The sequence below is a fragment of the Pantherophis guttatus genome, chromosome 5 (genome assembly GCF_059756535.1).
Source record: "Pantherophis guttatus breed Tessera chromosome 5, ASM5975653v1, whole genome shotgun sequence".
Lineage (NCBI taxonomy): Eukaryota > Metazoa > Chordata > Lepidosauria > Squamata > Colubridae > Pantherophis > Pantherophis guttatus.
The window spans coordinates 26,613,278-26,624,549 of NC_142067.1; positions in this window are offsets into that span (position 1 = coordinate 26,613,278).

Here is an 11,272-nt window from a genome sequence, read left to right on the forward strand (position 1 = left end):
AATAAAGCCACATTTAACTGAATGATCTAATATATGCTGTATGTGAAATGTTTTCCTGTTTTTTCTTCATGTTTGAGTTTGTGGTTTGAGGGGTATTTTTTAGTTCTTTTCTCTCCTTTCCCCCCTTTTTAAATATAATTAAACAGGGGTACCCAACTCCAGGGCTGCAACCCAGTACGGGTCTCAGCCTGTTTAGAAGAGGGGGTGAGCGTGCGAGCACAGCTCCATTTGTGTAAGCAGTGCACGGCATATCCATCACTTGCACAAATGGAGCTGTGTGATGCTAAATGACTCCTTGATAGAGGGGTTCAATTTCATTGCTACTAAAATTGTTAACTGAGCAGGTACAAAAATAGCCAGGAAATGATTGAATCCTGGGAAACAGGTCCCTTATCAATCAACAGGAGTGCTGATTTGCTACCAATTTATCAGGTCCTTAGGAGTTAAGGACCTGGCAGCACAAGGAAATTGTCAGATGTAAATGCCTTATTCTATAATGTGTAAATAGTATATGAATAGGATATCAGGGGTTAACTTATCCTTCTATTCTTAATGTATTCATATTTCACCACTCCCTCATATAGCTCCACCCACTGTATATATAAGGAGCCACCTTCACCCTTTTCCTTGCTTCTATCTGTGAATATTCAGTGAATATAGAATGCCTATTGTAAATAAAAGGAAGTATATTTAAACCTTTAACTCTTACTATTATTATTGAGTCTGATCCTAAAAATATTGCAACAAGCTGGTAGCAGAGGATGGTTAATTGACTCAATAAAAACTTAAAAATGTCTAAGAAAGATAGGCCCAACACCAGGGCCTACAGCAAAGAAATAGAAACAGAGCAAGAAATAATCAACGAATCCACAAACGCAATTTCGAGAGAATCCGAAGAATACATCACTGAAGACGAAGAAATAAGAGATGAAAATGATGACCAGGAAGAAATCGAAATAGAGAATAACGAACTCAGGTCAGAGATATTAAAACTATTAAAAAGCCAGAAGAATGATGAAAGCCTCATCGCGAACCTCCAAGAAATGCTAAAGAACAGCGGAGCAGCGAGAGAGAAAAACATCACTAATGAGAAATCTAAAGACACAAAAATAGTGAGTAATACGACTGCAGAGAAAGTCATTACGAAAAAAAAAAATGTGCTCCGGCGCGAAATTTTGAATGGCAGCCATCTTGGTTTCAACAGACCTCCGAGATGAGCGAAGCAGAGCCAATCAAAATGCTCAGTTCAAAATTTCTGGCGCGAAAAACGTTATCAGACAACGAAAATGAAAAAGAGGATTCAAACTCATCGGAAGAGTCAGAAACAGAAAGTGAAGATGACCCAACAAGATCCCAAGTAAAGTCAGCAATGAAGACGCTTTTTGCTGCATTTGGGCCAAAACTAAAAATTACCAAAGAGCCACCGAAGAAGCGAGCGAGCAAGCCGACGCCTCAAGACCTGCCCGCTCCCATCCTGACTTCGAGAGCGACGACGCCCGAACCCAGAGAGCCTTGTCGATTCCGTCCTACACCACAGACCGAAGCAAGTGCCAACGCCCCCAAAAGAAAAAGAAGAGCAGCCGCCGTCGTCAGAACTCCCAAGGCCGAACCAGAGACCGACTCGTCTGAAGAGGAGCGGAGCGAACGAGCCGCAATGGAGAGAACCTTCCACGACGACGCCAAAGAAGAAATGAACAACGCGCATGCGCGAAACTATGCAGACGGTCCGGGAAGACATGAACTGGCGAGAGAACCGCGCAGACTCGTTGCGAGCATCCCCATGCCGTTTTGCAATTTTCTACACTTGCGAGACCACGGACTACCTCAGGTTGTAAGTAATGGACAAAATAATGTGGGAAACTTACCCAGCGACTTCCCAAAACTAAGGGTTGATGGCATTAATTTGCAAGAATGGTATCAACAGCTCCAGGTTATATTTATGAAAGAAAATTTACTATTTTTTATCACTAGTCCCCCAAAAAGACCTTGGACTTTAAAAATAGATTGTTTACACCATAGGGCATTTTTCTTAATAATATCTAGTGTGTCTCCTGCAATGTATCATAGCATCAAACCAAACCTAACTGTTTCAGAAATTATTCAATGCATGTTTAATTTGTTTCACAGCGACAGTGTAGCCACCACCACAAGAATGTCTAAGGATTTCTTTTCATCTAGGGTGAAACCAGGGGTTTCTATAAGTGAGCATTTGATATCTTTAAACAAAATAAGAGCTGAACTGCATTTGAGGGGGGAGGTGATTTCAGACCAAACAATGAAAAGTGTTATTATCAATTCACTTGATTCATCATGGGATAGTTTTATGTCACATTTAGACACTATCAATCTAGGATATTTATCCATAGAAAGTCTATCCAACAAATTGATAGCAGAAGACAATTCAAGAAAAAATCGTACTAGCAATCACACAGAGCACAAACCTTTTAGGAAAGTAGCTTTCCAAGACAAATATAATGAAACACTTAAATGTCACAATTGTGGATCCAGGGAACACAATAGAAGAGATTGTCCCAAAATTTCAAAGGAAAGACATAGGTCAGAATATAGGAACAAATACAATTATAGACAGTCTTCCATAGATAGACATAGATATAGAAGCCCACCAAATTACAGAGAAAATAGAGGGGGCAGAGAAAATTCAAAGGATAGAAAATCTGGTTCACTGAATGGACTAAATAAACAAGACAACGCTAAAATACAACAAAATGAGAACAACAATTGGCTTATTGATTCTGGAGCAACTAATCACACCACTAATAACAAAAATATATTGTCTTCATTTACAGAAGATAAATTTGTAATAAAGGTAGCTAACCAAGAAAAGGTTCAAGTATTAGGCAGAGGGAACGTAACCTTGCCTGGTCTAGGAAAAATAGAGGGGGTATTATTAATACCTGAAATACCTCATAACATACTAAGTGCCATAAAACTAAGTAGAGACTCTGACATTAATATAGTTTTCTCAAAGGGAAAAGCGACTTTGGAGAAGAATAAAATAAATGTAGGCACTGTGATGATTAAAGGAGGCCTACCTTATCTGATAACAAAGGAAGAATGGTTGCATAACATTGATTCAAATATAGAAGATTGTATTGAAGCAGATGATGAAAATATTAGCAACAGTGACAATGATGAATGTAAAATATCTCATGATCATGCAGATGCACACAAAGAAAAAAAACCAAAAATAGGTAAGCCAATTCATGATGAGTGTGCTCACATCTTACATAGGAAGTTAGGACATGCCAGTTTTCCTGTAGTGCAAAAAATGATTGAACACGCAGAAGGTGTCAAAATAAAAAATTGTGAAAACTATTTGGAATGCTCAGTATGTAAATCTACAAAACTAAAAACTAGTCCCAGGCCAAGAAAATCTACTAGAACAACTAACAAAATTTTTGACTTAGTACACATGGACCTAGTTGGCCCATTAACTCCATCAATCACTTATAGAAAACGTTACTTCCTGACAATAGTAGACGATTATAGCCGCTATGGGTTTGTTTACACATTAAAACACAAAGATGAAACCTTTCAAAAATTTAAGGAATTTTACAAACGCATAGAAACACAACACAATATCAGAATAAAACAAATTATGACAGATAGGGGATGTGAATTCATGTCCAAAGAATTCTCCCAATGGTTAAAAGATAGAGGAATGCTACATTACACGTCCAGTCCATTTTCTGCGTTCCAGAACGGGATTGCAGAGAGGAAAAATTCCACTTTACAAACCATGATTAGGTGCACATTGGAGGATGCTGGCTTAAGCAAACAATTTTGGTCAGAAGCCTTACATTATTCAAATTACACACAAAATAGAACCTGGTCCAGTATTGTAAATAAGACACCATATGAAGTAATGTATAATAGGAAACCAAAATTAGCACACATGCACATATTTGGAGTCACTGCAGACGTACACATACCTAAACAGTTGAGAAGGAAGGGAGAAAACGTATCCAGAAGACTCAGATTTATGGGATATGAAACTGGCACCAAAGGGTACAGATTCATTGATAATAATAACAAATTTATAGTTTCCAGAACAGCTGTGTTCCATGAACAGGCCAACTGGTCTAAATTACATCTTAATGAAATATTTCCAAATAAATGCAAAGATACAAAATCTCATGAGGAAGGGACCATAGAAAAACAAAATATCAACAAATATAAAAGCAAAACCAAAACTTGGACAAATAGCCAACACAAAATAAAGACAGACACACTAACAAAAAAAGGAAGCAAGATATTTGCATGATAACAATAGCAAACCTGAAAGAGCCATTAGGAACAACAGAAATCAAACACCAAATAAATACAGAGATTACATAATGCATATGGATGGTGAACCGATAACACCTAATACATATGAGGAAGTGTTAAAACTTCCTCATGAAGAAAAAGAAAAATGGGAACTTGCTATGAAGAAAGAGATGGAAAGTTTACAAGGATTAAATGTATTTACACCTGCAATTGCACCTAAAGATAAAACAATTATTGGTACCAGGTGGATATATAAAATTAAGAACTTAGAAGGAGGCAATACTCTATACAAAGCTAGATTAGTTGCACAAGGTTATGCACAGAAATATCCGGAGGACTATACTGAAACGTATTCCCCCACAGTAAGAACTGAGAGTGTCAAAACAGCTCTAGTGGTAGCATCAGCACTCAACCTTGATGTATTTCAATATGACATACAGACTGCGTATCTACACGCGAAACTAGATAAGGAAATATATGTAAGAGCACCTCACAGTCAGTACACCAACAAAAATGAAATTTGGCTGTTAAACAAAAGTTTATACGGATTAAAACAATCAGGTAAAAGATGGTATGATTGTTTAGTAAAAGTACTTAAGACCATGGATTTCAATGCTACCACTGCTGATAACTGTTTCTTTGTCAAAAAGGATGATAATTACACTGAATTTGTGTTGATTTATGTAGATGACATTTTGTATATAGGAAAACACAAAGAGAGAAGAGAAACTTTTGTAAATAAGTTAAATGAACATTTCTCGTTGAAATCTCTAGGTAAAGTGAACAAATATCTTGGTGTCCAAATTAATAAGACTAGAAAGGGATTCAAACTTACTCAGAGAGATAAGATTATAGAACTTTTAAATAAATGCAATTTAAACAATGCCAAACCTTGTGATACTCCTATGCAAACTGATTTTCTTAGAAATACTGATGAATCTTCTCCTGAATTCAAAGATAACACATTTTATAGATCAATCATAGGTTCACTTCTTTATATATCTAATTGGACTAGACCAGATATCGCCTTACCACTCAATTTATTATCCAGACACGTCAGCAAACCAACAATGTATCACTGGGAAGCTGTTAAAAGGATTTTAAGATATCTGAAATGTACACTAGATTTTTGCTTAGTATTAGAACCTAGTGATAATAAAGAACCAAAGCTTGCATGTTACGCAGATGCGGACTGGGCTGGTGACACATCATGCAGAAAAAGTACATCTGGTTATATTTTTCTCTTAAATGACTGTCCAGTTTACTGGTACACTGGTAAACAAGAACTAGTAGCCACTTCAACGACAGAAGCGGAATATGTTTGTTTATCCAAAGCTGCAAATAACCTTGTATGGTTTAATGATTTAATTTCAGATGTTTGGAAAAAACCTGCTTTGCCTTTTGTTATGCATGAAGACAATAAAGCAGCCATTGAAATATCTAGATCCGATGCCATTGGACAAAGGTCCAGGCATATAGATATAAAATTTAAACATGTGAGACAATTATCTCAGGATGGATTTATTAAAGCAGTGCATTGTGATACTTCAGAACAATTAGCTGACATATTGACAAAGCCTTTACCTTCTAAACAGCACAAATATTTAACTTCTAAATTGTATGTCTTGTATTGTCCTGAATCTGAATGTAATTGGTGTTGTATAATGAATCGGCATTTAGAGGGGGATTTGTCAGATGTAAATGCCTTATTCTATAATGTGTAAATAGTATATGAATAGGATATCAGGGGTTAACTTATCCTTCTATTCTTAATGTATTCATATTTCACCACTCCCTCATATAGCTCCACCCACTGTATATATAAGGAGCCACCTTCACCCTTTTCCTTGCTTCTATCTGTGAATATTCAGTGAATATAGAATGCCTATTGTAAATAAAAGGAAGTATATTTAAACCTTTAACTCTTACTATTATTATTGAGTCTGATCCTAAAAATATTGCAACAGAAATAATAGCCAACGACTTAATAACTGGCCATTAACACCCCAATCAGCAACTAAAAACCCATACACAACCAAGCACCACATAAATACTATGCATAGAATAGCCGAAAGCACAAATTCTGGTGAGAGAGATGTTCCCTAAGGATGGGCTCCAGAATGAGTCTGAAAGTTCAGAAGACTAAACCTTTGATCCCAATGACCAACCCAAATTGGATCTTACAACATTATCCTGGGAACCATATATTTGCCTTCATTCGTGAAGTCATCCCTTGACATCACTGCCATCAGCCATAATAAAAGAAAAAGAAAAGACTTCCTTTATGTATCGATAAAGGTTATCTTCAATTTTGTTCACAATAAAATAGCAGGAAAAAGCCATATCCTGCATATATATATATGAGAATGTTTACTGTAGATATCAAGAACTGGTCTCTATTTAGTAACTGTGGAAAACAATTTGTGAAGATAACAAGACCTCGGATAACAAGGGCCACCTGGGAAGATAAGACTGAAGGGACTGTTACAGAATTAACTAACAAAATTCTGGAAAGTGATTGTATTAGAATCATCATTATTGTTCCTTGGTTGTTGCAATCATTTAATCACAAAGCTGATAGATTCAGAGAATATAAAGTCTTGCATTATTTTTATCCAAATAAAAGTTGATGTATCTGCATCATACTTTCCTTGCCTTTATCTTTCTGTGTTTTCTATTTTACACAACATTGTGGACTAAAAAAATACAATAGAAATTAAAACTGAAAGCAAGGAAGGGATGAAAAAAGATCTATACATGGCTATAGATTGGATGCACTTCTTAAAAACTATTTGTACTTTTAAAAACTATTTAAACACTTTTGCAGCTTCCAAGTACAAGAAACAATGGATGGAAACTAATCAAGGAGAGAAGCAACCTGGAATTAAAGAAAAACTTCCTAACAGTGAGAAAAATTAATTGGTGGAACAGTTTGATTTCAGAAGTTGTAGGTGCTTCATCACTGGAGGTTTTTAAGAAGAGACTGGACAGACGCCTGTCTGAAATAGAACAGGGTCTCCTGTTTGAGCAAGGGGTTGGACTAGAAGACCTCCAAGGTCCCTTCCAGCTCTATTCTGATTGATTGATATCAAAAAGTCATTCTAGATAGTGACATATAAATGTAATAAATAAATATAGGTACTAAAAATATGTCATTATTTCATTTGAGATGGAATTAAAGGAAAATAAATTTATAAGCCTAATAATCTTGTCTTGTTTGAAAATATTGGACTAATTTATAGTGAGCATTAGAATGTAAGTCTGAGAGACCGAGAGAAAGAATTTTCCAGCATAAAATGAACATCCCATAGGGCAAAGGCATCAGTGACTGCATAAAACCACTTTTACAAACTGTCCTTTACACTTGATAATAAGTGGGACAAGCGGACTTTACCATTTGCTTTTACAAGCCATTTACTGACATTTCAGCTTAAAGCAAAGGGCAATTTTAGCAGGAATGTGCATATGGTAGGTGGAGTGGGTAAAATTCCAGTCATTTCTCCTGTAATCATATGATGAGCTGGTCTGTGTTAGTATTAACAGTAATTTCATGGTGGCTGGTTGAACATAAGGCTATAATTCAATTGTATTTTTCCCTGATGTTCTGAATAGCAAGAATAAAGCTGATTTACATTCCTACTATTCAGAAAAAAGTCATGTAATATTTATAAGAAAAAGGATTTTGCAGATACCTAATCATTAGGTTATTTAAAGTCTGTCACGCTCTAGGAGTAGAGCTAATCCACAAAATGTTGGGAGAAAGGGATTATTTTGCTTAAGATCTCAAAAAGCAGAGATTACCAAAGACAAATATGTTCGCAGTTTGCTTCCTTGCTGGGAACAATCAGTTGTATATAATATTGAACAGCATGTCTATCTATTTATACAAAACTAATGACCTCTCTATATATTTAGAGCCGGCATTTTGTTAAAAATATGATTGTTTATGTGTACAAATATAGCATATTACCCTAAACAGTGTTGATCCAGTTCTTCTTTTAATCACCAATGTTGTAGGCTTCATCAGTTGAAACATTTAAACAGTCAGACTGAAACTTGATTGGGTCATACTCTTAGTTGTAACTATAGTTCTAGCACAGAACACATTAAATAACTACTTGTTTGTATTCTGCTCCGATACCTCAGACACTGCTCAAATAGCTGCCAGCAAAACCTTAACCAATACAACTCAGACTCCAGGCCTGCTTTCCCATTAGGAGGTCCTCAGATATTGGTTACAATTGTATGGTTTGAAATGAACCTCTCTGTGGTTTAGGGGGAGAGTTCCTGCTTGTGTGCATAAAAGGTTCAGGTTCATGCTGGAAAAGTTCTTGCCTGAAAGGCTACAGAATTGCTGCCATTCAACATTAACAATCCTGTCTAGATGGTCTAAGATTTACCTAAAAGTTTCCTATGATGTACTTCTCCAAAGGGAAGGGAAAATAAGCCAAGAAGAAAAACACTGTTGAAAATGGTAAGATCTCTCATTCTTCTTTAAATAAGTAAAATTATTTCCTGCTTAGAAAATCACTAAGTGATAAAAGTGTCTTCCAGGGGTGGGTTCTACTTACCTTTACTACCGGTTTGCAATAGGGCCGTGTGTGTGTGCTCGCTTCGCTCATACGCACACACGCTCTTCTGCACAAGTGCAGAAGCATTTTAATGATGTCGGGGTCGGTGAGCGGAGCCTCCTGCCAGTTTTACTACCGGTTCTATAGAACTGGTGCAAACCAGGGGCAACCCACCACTGGTGTCTTCACAATCTTTACAAAAGAATGTTATTTTTTTTTTTTTGTCATATTTGAGGGTGTCCTGCTACTGTGAACCATAGCTCCAAGGTGAAAATTTTTATACTGCTGGAACAATATACAATATATAATATACTCATTTAATGATCACTAAGTGATATGGTTTTTAAGTGAAATATCACATCACCACACTGGATTTAGATCAGTTCCATTGTGGTCATTATGCTTAACAGACAGAATAACAGAGTTGGAAGTGACCTTTGTTTTCTAACCCAACCCACTGCTCAAGCAGGAAACCCTATAATATTTCAGACAAATGGTTGTCCAATCTCTTCTTAAAAACCTCCAGTGTTGGAGTGCCCAAAACTTCTGGAAGCAAGTGATTAATTGTTCTGTCAGGAAATTTCATCTTACTTCTAGATTGGTTCTCTGCTTGATTAGTTTCCATCCATTGCTTCTTGTTCTGCCTTCAGGTGCTTTGGAGAATAGGTTGACCCCTTTTCTTTGTGGCAGACCCTCAGCTTATAAAGGTATCTTCTTTTGTGTCAGCCCCTTAGATAAGCAAATAACTCATGGTTGTTAAGCATATGTGGTTATACTTACTGTGTATACTTACTTACTTGTGTCTTACTGCCGGCTTCCTCATTGACTTGCTGATCAGAAACCAGATGTAAAGCACACAAACACATGACCATGGGGCACTGCAACTGCTATTGGTTGTGAAGTTGGCAAATGGTGATCACGTGATCACAGGAGCACTGCAAAGGTCGCTAAATTTGAGGACTGGTTGTAAACTACTTTTTCAGCACTGTTGTAAGTTCAAAGAGTAGCTAAACTGAACAGTTGTTATCATAGGACTTACCTGTAGTCAATAGTAGAAGGAATTACACATGTTACCAGGCAATTCTGACACTTTTGAAGATCCATTTCAAACAAGAATAAGGTTAAACTTTTCTTTCCTTGCTGTCTCATAATCTTTGAAACTTCTTATAAACCCCTTATATATAAATGGGATCAGAGTGCTAGAATAGTAGCGTCAGAAATTGCAAGCTGTGTATTAAATATTAATCTTTCAAAGGCTTCATAAATAAATCAAAGACATTGTGTTTCTAAGAAACCTCTGCTTTTCTATGGAAGTTTTTCCTTTAACTCCTTTGCGTTGTGAATGCCCACAGAACAAAATCCATGCAGGAGTGTTGCCTCGAGTGTTACTCTATCTCGGCCAAATGCCCTTTGTTGCACTGAAGTGAATAATGTGAGCTCTGAATGCAAACTGAAAATTTCTGACTACAGATGCCCCCAACCTTGTGTGTTGCACTGCAGAATGCAGTATGCATTTACAAAAAACAAAAACAAAAACAAAATAGTGAGTAAAAAGAAGTGCCTTTATACCATGCTGAAAATGTTATGGACCTGTCTAAAATGGTCAACACTGCATTTTTTTAAAAAAAAGTACTCCAAATCCCATACATAGGAATGTAGAACAGCACAATTTTAGGTTAACCTTCCTGAGTATTACCATTACTAATGATATATATTATGCAGATTGCCCACCAAAAATAAACCTATTTTTTACTTTAACCATTTGTGATTTCTCCATCCCGATGGAGAAATTCTTACAGTATTTGTCTATGACTGAATTTCTGATTTAATAAAAAATATTTTATTGTTAACAATAATATGAATTATTATTATTAATAAATATTATTATTCAGTTATTGTTATATGATTTTGCTTTTGGTTTTCTAATTTCAAAATCCAGTTCTTCTGTAACTCCTCCTCCTTCTCCTCCTCTCATTCAACTTTTACCATATAAAAGGTACCATTTACTGCATATTCATGTGAAAACTATGGAAACTGAATTGTCATTTATTTTTAAATGACAATTCAGTTTCCATAGTTTTCACATGAATATGCAATAAATAAATCCCATTGTTTTCACATGAATATACTGCTTACAACTAGTAAAACATTTATCTGCAACCATAGGTTTTAGCAAAATACATACACAATTACAGCAATCGTAGCAGTTCAGTATATCCCCTTTCATATTAAGAGTACTATTTGTCAAGGTGTACTTTTCTATCTTCCTTGTAGCCTTTGCAAACAATGGAATTTGTTTTGCTACTTTTGGTCTTCATCAGACAGCAAAAATGAATTTGTTTTTCTAAATTAGATTGATTCAGTTGGATCAACAAGGGTGTGATAAATCTAGTTCTGGGTTCCTGATAGAG